The sequence below is a fragment of the Canis aureus genome, chromosome 12, assembly GCF_053574225.1.
Source record: "Canis aureus isolate CA01 chromosome 12, VMU_Caureus_v.1.0, whole genome shotgun sequence".
Taxonomy (NCBI): Eukaryota; Metazoa; Chordata; class Mammalia; order Carnivora; family Canidae; genus Canis; species Canis aureus.
In genome coordinates this window covers 9,700,286-9,719,271 of record NC_135622.1, presented here as the reverse complement: position 1 = coordinate 9,719,271, position 18,986 = coordinate 9,700,286, and the positions used below count along the sequence as shown (strand labels likewise).

At 48.0% G+C, this 18,986-nt stretch overlaps 2 long non-coding RNA genes across 3 annotated transcripts; one reads left to right on the top strand and one right to left on the bottom strand.

Annotated features, from left to right (window-relative positions):
- Positions 1–620: 620 nt before the first annotated feature.
- LOC144280539 (uncharacterized) lies at positions 621–7,964 on the top strand. 2 transcript variants are annotated; one of them, XR_013348940.1, is made up of 3 exons: positions 621–1,083; positions 5,153–5,298; positions 6,530–7,964. It is a non-coding gene; the product is annotated as an uncharacterized LOC144280539 (long non-coding RNA). The 2 variants fall into 2 exon arrangements; XR_013348941.1 differs by having other exon boundaries at positions 5,153–5,313.
- LOC144280540 (uncharacterized) lies at positions 6,075–7,942 on the bottom strand. Its single transcript, XR_013348942.1, has 2 exons — positions 7,860–7,942; positions 6,075–6,806 (listed from the first exon to the last, which is right to left on the bottom strand). It is a non-coding gene; the product is annotated as an uncharacterized LOC144280540 (long non-coding RNA).
- Positions 7,965–18,986: the final 11,022 nt, after the last annotated feature.

The window sequence follows — 18,986 nt, the reverse complement described above, 5'->3', positions numbered from 1 at the left end:
TTCTTTTTTTTTTTTAAATTTACGATAGTCACAGAGAGAGAGAGAGAGAGAGAGAGAGAGAGGCAGAGACACAGGCAGAGAGAGAAACAGGCTCCATGCACCGGGAGCCCGACATGGGATTCGATCCCGGGTCTCCAGGATCGCGCCCTGAGCCAAAGGCAGGCGCCAAACCGCTGCGCCACCCAGGGATCCCGGAAAATAAGTTTCTGTAGCAGGAAATCAGGTAGACAGTAGGATCATTAATGGAAGAAACATGGTAGAAGATATGGGGACTCTGGTCATGCTGCTTTTGAGGAGATGATGCTACTTGTTGCCAGTATAGTTTCAGAGCTCAAGGCTTGAGCAAGGGCTAGGGATAGACAATTGGTAGTCAGTGAGTACGTGTTTTCAAAGCACCTAAGTAAGCAAGAGTTGGCCTAGGATAGATTCCTCAAGGAGCATCCACCCACAGAGAGCCAATAAAGGAAGAAACCTCGGGAAAGCATGAGAAGGAGCAGCCAGAGAGGCAGGCAGAGAACCAGGAGAGTGTGACGTCCCTGGAGTCAAGGCAGGGTGGTTGACAGTGAAAGAGGATGGCATGGAATGGATATAGCACATCATTGTGACCTCAGAGGCAGGTGAGGAGAGCAGAGGGGGACAAAGCCCTGTCACAGGGGGCTGAAGAATAAGTGGGAGGTGATGCCCTCCAAGAACAGGTGATATTTTTAAAGAAAGGGCAAGAAGGCTCTGTTGGCAAGAGCGTGGGCTTGACGTGCTGCCTCCATGGCTCACCAGCTGAGCGGCCTCTAGGCAAGCTTCAACCTCTCTGAGCCTTGTTTCCTAATGTGCCACAGTCCCAGCAGAGTGGGAATGGAAGTGGCAGCCTCGTAAGATTGCGGTGACCTTCAAATGAGGTGGTACAAGTAAACAGAACAGTGGAGAACAGCTTAGAACTAAACTCTCAGCTTCTATTCCTGCCAACCTATTCTGTGCAAATTACCTTTTAAGAATATTTTGCTCCCCAGCTGCAATGTTCCCTCTGCGAGTAGGATGACATTCAAAGTCCTTGTGTGAGTTGGCATTCTACTCATCTCCCCATCCTCGGTGAGTGCCTTTTACAACCTTGAACATGTGAAGCTCCATCAAACCTCAGGGCTCATCCACCTGGAGTTGTTTCTCTGCATGGAACTCTTTCCACCCACCCATCACCTCGCTGCCTCCCCATCCACTCTTCAGCAAAATGGTAGCTTTAGTGTCACTTCCCGAAGCCTCTTCAGACCCCTGACCTAAGTTAGGCTCCCTGGTTCTCTTCTCCAGTGCCCAACATGGTTCCAGGCACACATGAATGTTTGTCTATATGATTGAATGAGAAATGGCTATCAACAACTGGCTGTGTGACCTTGGACTGATCACTTGGCCTCTTTGGGCTTCAGAGCTTCATCATATTTAGTCTGGAAGGAGGACAAGACCTCTTTCAGCTCTAGCAATCTTTGCCTCTAGGGTCTGCTCAGATTCCCTGGACAATGCATGTAGGCAATAAGGGGATTAGGAGGAGGCAGGGGGCCAAGGTGGAGGAGTGAGCACCCACTCTGAGGCCTGCTCACCCACAGGGCCTACAGCCCCCAGTTGTGACCTGATGGATAGGAGCTGGGGGACAGTCAGAGTCAAAACCATGGCCTTGCACTTTTAGTGCTTGGGCTTCAATTCGATGGGTCGTGAGTCTGACACCATTCTTAGACCAGTAGTGAGTCTACTTCCGGAGAACAAGTCAGAGTTCTACGTGGCCATGTGAACAGGCTCAGTGCCCACACATCACACACACACACACACACACACACACACACACAAACACACCCCAAGTGCACATTTGCAATTACAAATACAAACACAAATGGACAGAGAGATCTGTGAGTACACACACACCAGTCAATGCCCCGGGGAGTCCATTGCCCGCCCCCCATTCCTGAGCCCAGGAGCACCCTACCACCCTCTGAGTATCCAGAGCACTGTGTCCTCTCACTCTCTGGGTCCTGCCTGTCCCTGCACACCCCAAGGCTGTGCACCTGGGCCCTGGAGATGTCATGCCCTCCCCTAGACATAGAAAACAGGGCTCAGGAAGGGAGGATAATTTAAAAGACTCTCCAGGTGCGAAGCTATTTGCATCTCCACAGTCTAAGGAGCTAAATAAAACCTCAGCCTGGTCACTAAAGACTTGGGGGTGTGCAGGTGCCACTTTCAAGAGAACTGGGAAAGAGTGACGTGCGGCATTGGCAGGGCCATGACCCCGGCAGTTTCAGTGTTTACAGACCGGGCTCACCGGTGATCTTGAATCTCACAATAACCCTGCAGGAAGTATTTTTTAGGGTAGGAAACCAAGGCTTGGACATGTAAAGAGAGTTGACCCCTAGGCGTACAGGGGTAAGCGGCAGGTGAAAGACCTGGCCCTGGCCTCCCCAGCAGGCTTCTGGCCGAAGGGCCCCTCGCACCACCCACACCAGCTCCATGGTTTACCCCTGGTGCCGCCCTGCCCTCATCTCCCCCATACTCATCTCCCCCATACTCAGCCCTCTGGAGCCCTGGCCTAGGCCGAGAGGGGAGGGGAGGACGGTGAGTTCTCTAGAAACTCATGAAAGGACATCTTTCGGGCATGGCTGGTGAGGACACTCCAGCCGCAGGCCCTGGGCCCTTCCTGGTTCTCAGAAGGGGCAGAGGTCTCTGGAGGAAAGCAAATGTGAGTCAGAAGACAGAGACAAACAGTCACATCTGCATATTGGCTGCCTGGGCCTGGAAACAGTCATGTGGTGACTAATTCTCGAAAGCTGACAACCTAAAATCTTTCTGAAAAGTAATGCCTAGTTCACAGTTTCATAAGCCTGAAGACACATCTTCCCTCTCTCTCTCTCTCTCTCTCTCTCTCTCTCTCTTGCGCACACACACACACACACACACACACACACACACACACACACACACCGGCTCAGGCTCATGCTGGGGTAGTAGTAGGGCTCCAGCATGCAGGAGGCAGTTTCTCCATCTAAAGGATCTTAGAGCTCATGGATCCCCGTATCTCCCCCAACTACCTTACAGTCAAGAATCATCTGCAATACATGTTTAAATGACAGATTCCAACCTGGGTCCCATTCTAGGCCTTAGGAGCCAGAATCCCCAGGAGAAGGGCTCAGGAGGCTGGATGTTTTATGATGTTCCTGAGAGATTTTTATCACCAGGACAGTTTAGACCAACCCCATCATTTTATAAGCCACATCTTAGTGATCTAGAGAGGTTCCTTGAGATGGCCAGGGTCATCCAACAAGTTGTTAGCTGGGCAGCCTTGTGAATTCCCCAGGGGAGGTCCTGACCACGTACGGGAGGAAGGATGCAAGGACCCCAGGGTTACTGTGCACCTGCCATGCATGAAGGTTGGTGATTGAATGTTGGCAGTGACAGCAAAAGGGAACCTCCTAACTGCCAGGGTCTGTGCTGGTGCTTACCTGTTTATGCCACTTAATCCTCAGCCATCCTTGCTGGAAGCGTGGCCCCCCTCAAAGAAAAGGCATGGAAATAGGTCCCTAGGAATTGGGTGCTTCCCAGGGCCCCAGACTTGTAAGAGGCAGGTCAGGATTTGAACCTGGAATTTAAACAGGTATCTCAGATGATTCTTGACTGCAAGGTTGTTGGGGGAAATATGGGGCTGTGTGAGCCCTAAGATCCTTTAGATGGAGGAAATGCCTCCTGCATGCTGTAGCCCTACTACTACCACAGCCTGAGCCTTTGTGTGTGTGTGTGTGTGTGTGTGTGTGTGTGTGTGCATGTGAGAGAGAGAGAGAAAGAGAGAGACAGAGAGAGAGAGAGAGAAATCCGGAATAAGTCCATTTGGAAACTCTGCCCTGTATTTGCGCTGAGAGGCACTTTACCTCTTCTTATGTCATCTGAGTCTCAAGAAAACCTTGTGATCTAGGCAGTTTCCCTTTTAAAGATGTAGAGGCCAAAGCTCAAGGTGGTGAAGCAACCTCTTAAGATGCCGAGACAGTGAGCCTTGATGCAGTGAATCCCAGGCTGTCTTATCCCAAAGACTGCGCGCTTCTTGGCCTCGGAGGTGGGGGGTGGGAGCCCAGAGGCTCGTCCAGGGGCCCAGCACCTCTTCTGACATTTGCACCCCACCTCCGTGCTGGCTGTCCCCCCACCTATTTGCCCCGGCTCCTCTTCTGATCGTCCTCCGCCCCGGTGTTCCAAAGCCGGGCTCAGCTCGCTGGCTGTAAGGGGCCAGACTGGGGCCATTCCAGGCTCTGCAGGCCCGATGAATGCTGTTACGGCCCGTAAGCCCTGCCGATGTGTGTGCAAGGAGACCCGGGCACGTGAACAGATGAGCGTGGCTCAGGAAAATGATTTTGTGAGCTGTCGTTTGCCCATTCCTGTTCTAGAAGAAAGCCAGGGCTGTGTATTTGAGCCAATTTTCATTTGTTTTGCTCTGGATGGGAGAGAAAAGGTGTCTGCATGGGAAAGCATGTGTTTGAGAAGAGCTTCCATGGGTCTAGCCTTTGAGAACCTCACACCTGAAAAGTGAGGAGCATACCTAGTCCTCAGGCTCTGTTTGTTCACTCATGCATGCATGCATTCATTCATTCATTCATTCACCGAATGGTTTTTGAGCTCATGCCAGCTGGCTGACACTGTGCGGAGCCTCGGCGAGACAGCCAGACGAGTTCTTGCTTGCTGCATAATCCAAATGGCCCAGTCTCTGTCCTGGGAGGAGTGCACGTAGCTGTTTCGTGTTAGTTGGTGAATTGACACAGATGTGGACAAAACCATGTTTCATGAAACAAGACTGTGTTTCTTCAGTTTTACCTCTGAACAGAGCCTTCATTCATATCATTCCAAAAAATCCAGATCACAAACTTTGGTGAAGAGAATATTATCTTAAAGGCAGATGCTTAGAACTTGGCATTTGTAATGGATTCTTTATTTAAAATATAAGACAATTTACTGCCTTTTTTTTAAAAAAAAAAAAAAGAAAGAAAAAATCGTACCTAGTAATTCCTTGTTCCCGGGGCCCAAAAGACTCATTTGAGCTTTTTAAGGAAAATACAAAAAACGCCAACTATATGAGTAAGTTAAATGCATATTTGATTCAGATACTAATTTTATTTTTATTTTTTAATATGCTTGCTGGAAGTCATGTAGTCATAGAGAGCATCTGTGCCCTTGCATTGATTCAGCTGTGAGCACAGGAGGTGCTGGATTGCCTTCATCGCTGTTCGTGGAAAACCTCTTTCCCCAACTGGACTGTCCTTGTAGCACGACAGAAGCCAAGTGCCCCAGGTGGGGGCTTACTGTGTACGTGCTTGGGGATGATGACGGAGATGATAGTGTCTGGGGCAGTGGTGATAGCAAAGCATGAATGAAGATAAAATACATCGCCTACCCCCTTACCCCTGTGTCCCGGGCTCCCTGCTGGTGACTCGTGATCCCCTGGAAGGACGCTCTGGGCAGGCGTCCCCCTGGGGCAGCTGGCTGTGCCCTTCAAGCACACACCCCAGGAACAGAAGAGACTGCTCAGGGCTTCGGGTTCTCAGCACAGAGCATAGGCTCCGGGGAAACTGAGCTTTACCAGTGAGAACAGCTGAACAGAAGTCTCCGGAGCAACTCGGCGTGGAGTTTCCAAACAATCTCACACCCAGCAGCTTCCCTGAAAGCCATTGCAATTGCCGGGCCATTTCCAGAGGGAGGATGGGAGAGGGTGGGCATGGAGGCGGGATGGGGCCTGCAAGCATGGGGGTGAAGATGGCCAGGGAACGGCCTACAGGCCAGAATGACAGGCCCCAGGGACAGGACTCAGGGTCTTGATGTGAAGAGGAGGAAAGCTCCCCTTGAAGGGGCCAAAAGCTGGCACAGAGCCGGGGGAGCCTGCATCAGAGCATCCGTGTTTACTGTGGTTCTGTGGGCACGCCTGGGGTTTCTTGGTTTCCTGAGTGGAAAAGCATCTTGTTCTCAAAATCATGCAACTGGTGACCCATCTGGGAGGCAGGAAGGAAGGGGCCTCTCATCTTCCAGGTGTTTATTTGCTCCCCAGTTAGAGGTTTATGGAGTCTAAGAGCTTTTTGTTCAGGCTTTATTTATTGAACTTCATATGGAAGCCGAGCCAGGCACCCACCCACCATCAGGATGGCGGTAGGCTGGTCCCACTGAGTGGCTGCCTGGATGGCTTTGCTGAGAGAGTCCTTAAGCCACCTGTGGACCTGCTGTGATCAATTACTGATGACCGCCACGGGCATGCCACAGGCTTAGACCCTCCAGACTTGGTTGGGGTTTCCCGGCTCCTGGGCCCTTTACGTGCTGTGTTGTGGGTACTCATAAATGTTTGCTGAATTAAATTTAATCCACGGAGAACTTCTTTTTGAGTGGCAGCTAGAATTCACAGTCCTTTTGATGGCCGAACAGGTACAAAAGGACACTTGCCTTTCGAGTTATCAGCGGAAATCTTGTTGGGTGGAGCAGGAAGCAAGGAGGTGGGAGGTAAATGCTTTCATTCATTCAACAACTGTTTGTTTAGTCTCTACCGTGGCTGAGAACTGTGCTGTGTGCTGGAGATGCAACTGGGACACGATCGAAGCTCCTGTCTCTACTGAGGTCGAGGGCTGCCAAGATGCCTCCCTGTTCAGGGGAGTCAGAGAAATCCTGCTCCAGGTCAGAAGCCTGCTTCCCAGGTAGCTGAGCAGTTGGACCAGGAAATCCTCAGTGAAAGGCTGTTGGTGCTGCCCTTCATGGAAATCTTTTCCACAGGTGGAACCTTCTTCTCCCCAATCTTGCTTCAAGCCTCTTGGTTCCTGCTGGGGATATTGGCAACCTCAGTTGGGGCCAGTAAACTCTTCTGTGTCTCTGCACACCTGCTAGAAGACTTGAAACGCTTGTCAAAATTAGCTGGTGGTCCCCCTGGTTCCTGCTAAGTTCTGGCATTTCCAGAAAAGAGCAGATAAAAAAGGCAGAAGGTCCTCTGGCTTGATATCTACCAACTTGGCCCCTCTCCCAGACCCTCCCTGCGCCCATTAGGCACGTCTGGTTTCACTGGTCCCAACATGTGCAATCCCTAGATAAGAATTTCCAGAGAACCTGACTACTAGCAAGAGTCTAGTTACTGTTTGGGTAAGTCATGATGTAGGCTTCCTTGTGATTGGTTTTAAAAAACTCAGAATTGCTCACTTAGTGCACTTTTAAATGGTTAAATCAATGGTTTGAAATCACAGAAACAGGTAATCTTGCCAGTCACACAGATTTTTTTTTAATTCTTTATTCAAGTTAGTTAGCATATACTGTATTATTAGTTTCAGGGGTAAAACTTAGTGATTCATCAGTTGCATATAACACCCAGTGTTCATTACGTCAAGTGCCATCCTTAATGCCCATCACCCAGTTATTCCATCCCCCACCTATCACCCCTCCAGCGACCCTCAGTTTGTTCCTAAGAGTTAAGAGTCTCTTATGGTTTGTCTCCCTGTATGTTTTCCTCTTATTTTTTTCCTTCCCTTCCCTTATGTTCATCTGTTTTGTTTCTTCAACTCCACATATCTCAACATTTTTCACAGAGGTGAAACAAACAATCCTAAAATTTGTGTGGAACAAGAAAAGACCCCCAAATAGCCAAAGAAATGTTAGAAAAAGAAAGCCAAAGCTAGAGGCATCACAATTCCAGATTTCAACCTATATTACAAAGCTGTGATCCTCAAGACAGTATGGTACTGGTCCAAAAACAGACACATAGATAGACGAAGCAGAAGGGAGAACCCAGTCACATAGATCTTTGAAGACTGTCATGTAAATAAAAGCAGGAGCTTCTTTGTTCTGTTTTGTTTTCTGTGATTTGAAAAAGGAAATAAGTTGCTTACCTGGTGAAACATACTTTCTGATCTGTTTATACACACACACACCCTTGTGTGTGAAAGAAACTGACATCATGCATATTGATGTGCAGGTCTGTACCTCCCCGGAAATGCACTCTTACGTACATGTACCCTCACCTTGTGTTGTGGTTTCGGATCCTCTACTGTGGTTGGTTCATTAAGATTTGAATATCCCACAAAATGTGACTTGGAAATACACAACTGGCAGTAGCTACTTCTCATTAACATGTTTTTGAAGCAGACTCCCTCCACCACACCAGGTATGTGGCCTAAATGCACTCAAGGACCCAAAAGCTCCCCCAGGTATGTGTCCCACTTGGCACTTACAGAGACAGTGTGGGTAGCAGGAAGAGTGTGGCCTTTGAAGTCACAGTGATCCAGACATGAGTGATGAGCCATGTGACCTTGAGCAGAGATTTGATCTCTGCATCCTGGGTTTTCTGATTAGTAAAGGCAGAGGGTATGAGGCTGCCTGCATCACAGGGTTGTGGTTAGGATTAGATGAGATGATATGCATAAAAGCACTGCTCCCTACCTGGCCCTTGAGGGATGCCTAGCCTCTTTCTCTCTGTAACCAATGAGAGAATTTCAACCGTTGTAGAGCAGGGCGGAGCCTTAGGGGTCTTGGCCAAACCTCGATCTGGCCTACTCTGGTTGTCTCAGCACCCTGCCCTGAGCACCAGCCCCAGGTCCCAGCCAGCCACAGGCCCTCTGGGAAGGGTCATAAGACCCAATTGGATTGAACCCCTGGTTGTGTGGCCCAGGCTAGACCAATCCTGGGAACTAAGAAGGAACTTACTCCTATAGGAAGAAGCCCATTTCATTGTCAGACATATCACACACTTGGTAATTACTTTCTGAGAGATTAGGCAAGAGTAGACTCAAATAGTGGAAGATAAGAGATTAGTGAAACAGGTGGAGGCAGCTCTCTAGAGCACAGTACAATCAGCTAGTCTACTAGGTAGACCACCTTCCTGAACCCTTCCAATGATTCATAGAACCTCTCTTCAACTCCAGGCTTGCATATACAGCTACAGTCTTGACATCTCCACTTCAATGTTTAGTAGGCATCTCAGACAAAACATCCCAAATCGGACTCATGGTCCTTACATCCCTAACCTGCTCCTTTGCTGTAGAAAAAACAAACAAACAAACAAACAGTCCAATGATGAGTTTGGGTGGGTCAGGGGTGGCTTCCAATTTGTTCCCAGGATCAGAGAGAAGACTTGATCCATTCACGCAGCCCCATTCATGGGAACATGTTGCTGCATGTTTCCAAGAGCATCATTTGGAGGTGAAAATCGAGGTCATGGAATGTATTTTTCTTTTTTCCTGGATGATATTAACTGCATGACCATGGATCAAAGCCATAGTCATGACCGTATCGTGTTACTTCTAGGCAACAACCAAACAGATCCGAATGTGAATAAGAGCACACATATTTCTAGAAATCTAATCTCAGATGCCTCACATCTCAACCACTTACGTGACTGGGCATTAAGTCTGATTCCTGATGACTTTGTACTAGTATCTGACAGCTTTACTGGAAACCTCGTCATTCTATGTGGGAGAAAAAAGAAGAAATGACGTGTTGATGTTGTCTCTGAAACTATGGCCAGGATTTCCCTCTGGGCAAACGCACATAGTTAGTCACTCAGAGACCTTGTTTTAGCACAAGATTGTCACAGGGAGGCCATGTGACTGGGGAAAGTTACGAAGTTTGGGTTCTAATCCTGATTTATCTTTGAAATAGCTGTGGGATCTTAGGAAAATCACTTCTCCCATCTCCCGAATCCTGACTTCCCCTACATATGATGAGAGGGTAGATAGAATGCTTTCTAAGATTTTTTTTCAGCCCTATCATTTTGTGATCTTAGCGTAACCACAAAACTCACAGTTCTGTAGGACATTCGTCTTTATGTTCTTCACCTTCCTTTAGAGCCAGGGGGAGATTTTTTTTAAGAGTTAATTTATTCATGAGAGAGAGAGAGAGAGAGAGAGAGAGGCACAGACACAGGCAGAGGGAGAAGCAGGCTCCACTCCATGCAGGGAGCCTGATGTGGGACTCAATCCAGGGTCTCCAGGACCACACCCTGGGCTGAAGGCAGCTCTAAACCACTAAGCCACCTGGGCTGCCCCAGGAGGAGATTCTGCTAACAGGACACTATCTCTTCCTAGGCCAGGCCTTTCTCAATGGACCTTAGGCTACTGGCTACCTGGGTGGTCCTTCTAAAATGTACAACTGATGATTTAAAAATTTCCATTGAGAACTAGTTATCACTTTTTCTCTTGATGACAGGTTGCATTTTTTTTTTTTGCATTTTTCTATCTCTTTACACATCTAGTATTTTTTTTGCCGTGTGCTCGACTTTGTGAGTGACACTTTGTAGGTACCATGGATTTTCTCCTCTTCCTTTAAAGAGTGGTGACTTTTGTTCTCCAAGCAAAACACTGACTTTGTGTTTTACAGGCAGTATGGCAGGGGCACTGTGGCCTGTCTCTGCCTCTTGGAGGCTTGCCTCTTAGGCCTTTTCTCTCTCCATCTGTCTTTCTCCACGTCTCACAAATTCACTCAGTTTTCTCATGGATAATCTAAGAAAGAAAAATAAATGCTCAGCAGTTGATTCAATTCATTGTGACTGTTTCTGGTAGAAAAAAATAAAAACAAAATAAGAGTAACAGTGGCAAAAATTATACTTGGTAAAATTAGTTTTTAGCCAAAAAAATTAAAGAAATACTGAGAGATCCAAGACCATATTAATTTATATAAAATTTGACTGAGGAAGGTCAAAGTTGATAGGAATAAAGACATACACCCTCATAATGAAAAAAGCTTTAATCAATATAATATGATGTGAGCAAAATAAACAGATCAATGAATAAAATTTTTGCTGTGTAACGCAAAATAAAAAAAGAATAGATGGCAAAAATAATTCTAGTAACATAAAAGTAAGGAAAAATATGAAACGATTTAAAGATTTTATTTATTTAATTTATTTTTAGAGAAAAAGAGAGAGAGAGAGAGAGTGCAAGCAGGGAGAGGGGCAGTGGGAGAGGGGGGATCTGAAGCAGGCTCCATGCTGAGTGTGGAGGCCGATGGGGGTGTCAATCTCATGACCCTGAGATCAATCACCACCGGAGCCAAAATCAATAGTTGGGCTCTCAACTGACTGAGCCACTCAGGCGCCCTGAAATGATTTAATTGCATTAACAAAAACTCACAAGTGCTTATGTAATTATGATTAAAAATATTTCTAGTTAAGGGGATCCCTGGGTGGCTCAGTGGTTCAGCGCCTGCCTTTGGCCCAGGGTGTGATACTGCAAAACCGGGACCGAGTCCTGTGTCGGGCTCCTTGCGTGGAGCCTGCTTCTCCTTCTGCCTGTGTCTCTGTCTCTCTCTCTCTCTATGTCTATCATGAATAAATAAATTTAAAAAAAACACACCAAGCTAATGTTATTTATCTTTAAAAAATATATTTCTAGTTAAAAACATCAAGATGAAAATTACAGCGTAGGGAATGTAGTCAATAATATAGTAATAACGTTATATGGGGACAGATGGTGAGTACACAGCATGGCGAACACCGAGTAATGTGTAGAATTGTCAAAAGACCATGTTGTACACATGAAACTAATATAACATTGTATGTTACTTATACTTTGATATAAATAAATAAATTTTAAAAACATCCCCGGAATGCAAATGGTGGGTTTAACATGTCCTATGCACCATCGTGTTTTTCGATGTCTCCATGTCTTTGTCCAAGGCCATCCTTTATCTGGAAATATCCTTCTGAGTTGGCCACCTGACCACCTTCTCCTCGACCTGGGCTCAGCCCAAGTGTTATCTCTTTAGCGAAGCCCTCCCTGCAACCCAACCCCTTCTGTGTTACTCCCACCTTCTGTCCATCGCTATCTGTAGCTTTGCTGTGTTGGATTGAACACATGCCTGTCTGAAGACTGTGAGCTCCTTAAGGCAGGAGCTCTTCCATGTGCCTTGAAAAAATTGGTTCTATACCCCAATACCCAGTGGAGTTTGGGTTCAATACCTCTTTGTTGCATATATGAGTCAGTTTGAGTAAAACCCATCTGTGCCCAGAAGGAGAGCAGAGAAGGTGGCCAAGGGTGCTCAAGACACAGCCCCTACCCTCAGGGAGTACACTGTCTTCCAGGCTGATGACTAAGGAAGTATTAGAGCCACAGCGGGAGGCCATGAGGGACATTATGTTTAGGGGAGCAGGAGCACAGACTCAGCTGGGAGAATTTAAGATTTCTTTCCTAAAAATACAGTGGGTATTGCCTTCGCATTGTAACACATTGACCTTAAAAAATGGAAAATTCATTAAAAAAAGACAAAGAAAATCGCCCATATTTCTATCACATAATATAGCTATTTTATTTTTTCAGGCTTTTTCTTTCTTTTTTTTTTTTTTTTAGGCTTTTTCTTTCTGTTTAAGGTTGAGGGCCTTAATTTTTTTTTTTAATTTGAGATCATATAAATTCACAGGAGTTTGAAGAAAAATGGAACAGAAAGTTCCCATATTCTCTTCAACCAGTGTCCCCTGATACTAATGTTTTACATAAATACAGTATAATAGCAAAACCAGGAAATTGACATTGGTACAACCCAGAGATTTTATTCAGATCTCACCAGTTTTACATGTTATGGTTATTTTGTGAACATGGGAATAATAGGCTTGTATGTGTGACCTATATATTTTTTAAAGATTTTATTCATTTATTTGACACAGAGAGAGTGTGTGTGGGGTCAGGGGGAGAAGGGCAGAAGGAAAAGCAGGCTCCCTGTTGAGCAGGGAGCCCCATAATGGGGCTCAATCCTAGGACCCTGGGATCATGACCGGAGCTGAAGGCAGATGCTTAACTGACTGAGCCACCTGGGCACCCCTGTGAGGTCTATATTTTTCCAATTTATCTCCTGGTGTTGTGTCATCACCATGACCATCATTTCTAATGACTGGATGATGAACATCCCTCCACTCTGTGTGGTACTTTGCCAAATCCTTCCTCTGTTGAGTTTACATTGCTTCAGTTTCACTGTTATGAACCACACTCTTCCATATATTTTATATGCTTTTTATTACTTTAAATACACTTGTTTATTTTATATTCTTTCTTTCCCAGAATAAATTCCCTGAAGAATGGAGAGGGAAATATAGGGTGGCAGATTGTTTATTAGGAATACAGAATACTTTTTTCTTAAGAAGGGAAAGTTTTGCATATATTTTGGGGCAGGTTCTGATCAAGTAGAGCAGGGGCAGTTGAAAACACAGAAGGGGGGTCTGAGGACTGGACAAACTATGAGAGAAGATAGGGTGTGGTTGGAAGGTTCATTTCATCAATGGTCCCAATTCTTTTTTTTTAGATTGTATTCATTTATTCATGAGAGACACACAAAGAGAGGTAGAGACACAGGCAAAGTGTGAAGCAGGCTCCCTGTGGGGATCCTGATGTGAGACTTGATCCCAGGACCCCGGGATCATGACCTGAGCCAAAGGCAGGTGCTCAACCACTGAGCCACCCAGATGCCCCTCAATGGTCCCAATTCTTTATTCTCCACCCGCTCCCCCCATATCCAAGCCTTTTCCATGCAACTTTGGATTGCTCCCCAAAATGCATGGAATTTCCCTACTCCGTGTGGTGTACCTTGGCTGTGGAATGGCGCAGGAGTGACAGTAGGCTTGAGTATGTCACTAAAGTTTTCTGTTCTGAATAATTTGTACCCAGGATAGAGGTAGAAGGAAGGAAGGGAAAGAGGGTTCAGCTCTAGATAAGGCCAGGCTTTCCAGAAAGAGCTGCATGGGATTGGGTGCTGTGCTTTGCCAAGACTGTTTCTCTTCTGCTTCAGACCCTGGGCAGACAGAAAATGATGGCATCTCAAATGGGCCATTGACTTCATATGAGGAATTAAACTCTTCAAGGTTTCTATCTCAGCTGTCAGGGCAGAGAAATCATAAGAAAAGAGAAGCTAGACTTTTGTTTGGGGAAGCACAAGATAGGCTACTCTGAAGACCAAGATTGTCATGTACAGTTACGCAGGGTGTGTCCTGCATAAGGAAGCCCTCCCAGACACAGTGTGAGATGCACACAAGGATAGTGAAGCGTGTATACAAATAGAGGAAAGCCCACCCCCCCTTCTTTGAAACTCAAGAGCATATCTGCAAGGTCAAAGTGCAAGCTCATACTTTGGGTACCAGAAAGAGAGTCAGTGGTAAGAATGAGGGGGGTGAAGAGCACTAGAATTGTATATAGAATGTCCTCAGCATCAGAAAACCAATGGTGTCTTTGCTAAGTCACTGCTGAGATGCAATAAAAACTAATTCTACCCCCACCCCCCACCCCACCCCGCCGAGAAAGCTGCTTTAAGTTTGGTTGGTTTGGTACCACCAAGGGCTGTGTGTTCCCAAGGGAATGTGATGAGAGAAAGTAAAAAGAAAGGGGGATGAGCACTGGGTGTCATTCTATATGTTGGCAAATTGAACACCAATAAAAAAAAAATTAAAAAAAAAAAGAAAGAAAGGGGAATCTCCTTACAGAATGGTTTTCCTGCTCTATAAAGCGGAGTCATTCTTCAACTCCATATTCAGGTGAGGATTCCCACAGTTAGAATCTCTGAGAATCTGAGAAAATAACCCAAGGGGAAAGTTCTGGGCCGGGTGGGTGTGGGCAGGTCTTTCTTGGGCTCCTATGAGTCAGGGTCTTGGGACTGGAGGGATCTGAGGGCTCATCCAGACTCCCCTTTCATCTAACAGTGAGAATAGGGAGGCACAGAGAGGGAAAGGGACTGGCCCAAGGTCACACAGCTCAGGACCAGCACAGCTGGAGTGAAACCCAGAGATTTGTATTTCTCTTCCTTTGCTCTTTTCGTTGCCAGTCAGACTGCAGGCGCTGGGTGGCTAGCTGTTACAATATTGGGTGGGGAGGGGCTTGAAATCGATGTTCAGAGTAAGGCCCCCAAACAGCTGATGTGAACAGCCTTCATCAGGGTCCTCAGTGTGGCGCCGCGTCCCATGCAAGCTGCCTGGTCACGTAGTGCCTTGCATGTCCTGGGTGCACCTTGGGGCTCCCTGACTAGAGTGTGTTCCTGGGACTGTCAGAAGTTGATCACATTCCTGCCTGTGTGCTTCCCAGGTCAAACAGGACTCAGTAGTTGCTCCGGATGTGGAATTGCACGTAGAAACCTCCTAATAGCAGCCAAACACTAGGTTTGGATGCATTTTGGGATCAGGACCAGCTGGGTTTAAACTTCTAGAACATCATCAGAAATACTGCTTTTCATCAGGGACAGAGAGTCAAGTGACCCCCGAGGGCACTGTAGGGAGGTGACGATGGTGACCTCCGGACACGTGGGCAGCAGGCCCTATCACATGCTTCAGCGCACTGGTTCAGGGTGTCCCAGTCGAGCCTCGTCTCTACCCGGCTGTGTGGCGTTGGACAGTTCCCTGCCCTCTCTGGGCCTCGGGTTCCCCACCTAGCCCTAAGGGGGTGGACTGGATGGTTGCAGAGGCCCCTCCCAGCTGGGCCTTCCTTCTAGCCTCCGACCATGTGTAGACTCAGAGCAGCCAGGTGGAGAAGAGCAGTTTCCAGACACTTCCTCTTGCTCCACCCTGCCCCTGAGCCAGGTTCCCCTCCTGGCATTTTCTGTTTTCTTCTGTCTGGACACAGGGCCTGTTTGGCTCTGTTTCCCAGCCTTCCCTAGGAAATTGTCTTTGCCCGGAGCACACGGATGCACAGGGTGCCTGGCTGCCTCTTGGCTCTGGGCCACAGCCTCCCGAGGGCACAGAGCAGCTGGGGTCAAGGGGGAGCCTTCCTGTCACACTCCTGGGCAGCTGACAGGCAGCAGGGACGGGCAGGGTCTGGCTCTGTCCCCAGGGTCACGGGGTTATGACCATCTCTTCCACAGTTGTCCTCCTCCCCCATCCCTGGGGGGGGCAGGCGAAAGCCCTGGACAGCGCTGCCAAAGCAGAAGAGGAGGAGGGACAGTTGGGACTGTCCCGGGGGGGAAGAGTGGCTCTTCAAGCGTGAGGTCTGGAGAGCAGAGCAAGAAACCCCCGGGACAGAAAGAGCACCAGGCCGGATGGTGTGCGGGCTGGAGGGAAGCACTGCTCAGATCCCGTTGCCGAAAGGGAAGGTGTACACAAACATTGGAATATGGGGTGTCCAGTGAACGTGGTCTGGTCCAAGCAAGAAATTAAGAACCCCTCATATTTTACCTTAAAAACCCAGCTCCTGGCACCTGATAGAGGCTCAGTAAGTGTTTCCTGAATTAATCTGAATTCTTCCTGCTACTGGATCATCTGCATCATTCCCCCCCTCCCCGCCGCCCTGATTTGGGAGCCAAATGTAGGCTCCACAGCAATCCAGGGCTTTCGGGGACCCTGCTCACTGCCTCGTGCCCCAGCAGGAGCACGGCAGGGGCGACGGGGCTCTGGGTGTGCCATCAGGCCCCTCTGAGCTCTCGTTGTGGCTTGCTGACCGGGCTGCCAGAGGGCCTGGAGCTGAGCATTTCTGCCTCCCAGGCCTCAGTCTCCCCATCTGTGAGCTAGGAAGGACACGTGGGGATTGTAAGGTCCCAGCAATCTCAGCCGCCCACACTCTCAGGATCTGTCTGGCGTGTCTGGATGACCCAGTGACATGGGCATTGTGGAAACGCTTTAAACCTCACTAAGGGCAAAGGGTGTGAAATGCATTGTGTCATTTCTGGTCACCTCCTGAATATTCCATGATATTAGGTTTCTGGCTGTGAGCAGAAGGTTGCAAAAAAGAGTTTCTTTGCATCATGATTTACGTGTAGCTCTGTGTTTAAAACATAATAATAATGCCACTGTCTGCATGGGGCTTTTCAGGTTTGTCAATTCATTCATTGCTTCCTTCATTCAAAAGACAGTCACGGAGCCCCACAATGTGGCAGGGGGTGGGTGGGCTTGACCAGGAGACTCAGTGAAGTAAGCAGCAAATTCTACTACAATGTGCATGAGGGGTGTGATAATGGTGTGAACAATGTGTTCGAGGTGGCTGGGGGTGGAACTCGCTACCCTTCCCTCTGGAACGTGTCATATGCTCATCACTGTCATTCCCTGAAGAGAACGCAGTCTCTGGTGGAGGACTTTGGAGCTCAGAGAGGTTAAGTGACTTGCCCAGGATCACACAGCCTGCACATCTGGACTTTGAATCCAGCACTGCTTCTGTTGCACCACAGACATCGTGTCATGGACGTGGTGTCATGAGTCCCTCCCTTTGGAGTTCCTGTAGGGAATCCCTTTTACTTTATTAAGGCTTTTTGGTTCCCACTTTAGAACATAATAATAAAAGTAGCTGCTTACCCACTTTCTTTATAAAGCTGAGTGGTCTGATAGGCTTGTGTTATCCTTTAAAAAGGTGAAAGTATTTTTCAAGATTTTCCCTTAGGATCCTCCACTGGGCTGGACAATCATTTCTTTCTTTCTTTTTAAAGATCTTATTTATTTATTCGTGAGAGACCCAGAGAGAGAGGCAGAGACACAGGCAGAGGGAGAAGCAGGCTCCATGCAGGGAGCCCGATGTGGGACTCGATCCCAGGACCCTGGGATCACAACCTGGGCCAAAGGCAGATGCTCAACCAATGAGCCCCCCAGGGGCCCTTGGACAATCACTTCTATGCCTTCTGGAGCACCCAGGAGTAGACAGATGGTGAGTTGTCAGGACCCTCCTCACCATGGGGGATCCTTTCACAGCCTCCCAGGTGTCACTCTTGCTTTGCTTTCCTTTTGGCCTTCTAGTAATTACATGCTTCTCCCCCAAAGAGCGGAGCCACATAAAGCAAGACAAGGCCGAAGCTGGTTAAATCCTTTCCCCCACCCTGAGAACACTCTTCAGGATTCTTGAGAGCACACGAACACATTTGAATCAAACCCCCACTTTGCTATGTGACTCTGGCCTAGTTATTTCACCTCTCTGAGCTTCACGAGGTCATTTGGTGTACAGATACATCCACGACACGTCTCATAAAAGGACACTAGGACTTACAAAGCAGTTTGCAAACAGTGACCTCCTTCACAAGCAGAGGGTGCACACTGGACTTCGGGAGCATGTGGGCAAGGCAGCATGAATTTTAGGAAGAGATTAGACTTTGGAGTTAGAAGGTCCAATTTCAGACTCTGGATGTGCCGTTTTATGAGCAGTGTGACCTTGAGCCGGTGACTGACAGCCCTGACGCTCAGCACCAGAACCAGGGGAAGGGTGGTGCCTGCCCACCCCCTCACCCCAGGGTTATTAAGAGCCAAAGAAGCTGAAGCACCCCCTGATCAGGAGGTCTGCGGGATCCCTGGGTGGCGCAGCGGTTTGGCGCCTGCCTTTGGCCCAGGGCGCGATCCTGGAGACCCGGGATCGAATCCCACGTCAGGCTCCCGGTGCATGGAGCCTGCTTCTCCCTCTGCCTGTGTCTCTGCCTCTCTCTCTCTCTCTGTGTGTGACTGTCATAAATAAAAAAAAAAAAAACAAAACAAAAAAAAAAAAAAACGGAGGAGGTCTGCAATGGATGGAGGCCGGTCAGTGCCAAGACCAAGGTTGGGGTTCCCCTTCAGCGGCGGCAGTCTTTCAAGGGAACGGAGATTTTTGTGAGGCTATACGATCCTGCCAAGGCAAGAAGAGGAAGAAGACACTTCCTCTCTGCCTCCACCTCCCTCCTGGGCTCCTCCCTCTTCAAGCCCACATCTCTGGGGCCAGCCTGCAGCACTCTCAGACACACTTTTCAGAAGGGCTTCCAACTACATTTCGATATATTTTAAAGTGATAATAAATAAGATTGTTCAAAGAAAAAACTTAAACCCAATTTTTTTTTTAATCAAAAAGGAAGAAAGAAAGAGAAACGAAGAGCCTGCCCCTCTTGGCGCTGGAGCAAGCACCCACGGCTGCATCTAGTTGGGAGACAGGTCTCCCTCCCTCCTTCACCTTCTGAGGATGGGCCTGGGCTGTCAGCTGGCATTTGCACCCACCCCGGGGGCCCCCTCTTTTCCACACCACACAGCTCCTTTTAGCCGGGTTCCAGTTCCCTAGTAGGAGGCCTTGAACATCGGACCCACATGGAGATCCCCAGGTGGGAAGGGCAGCCCAGCT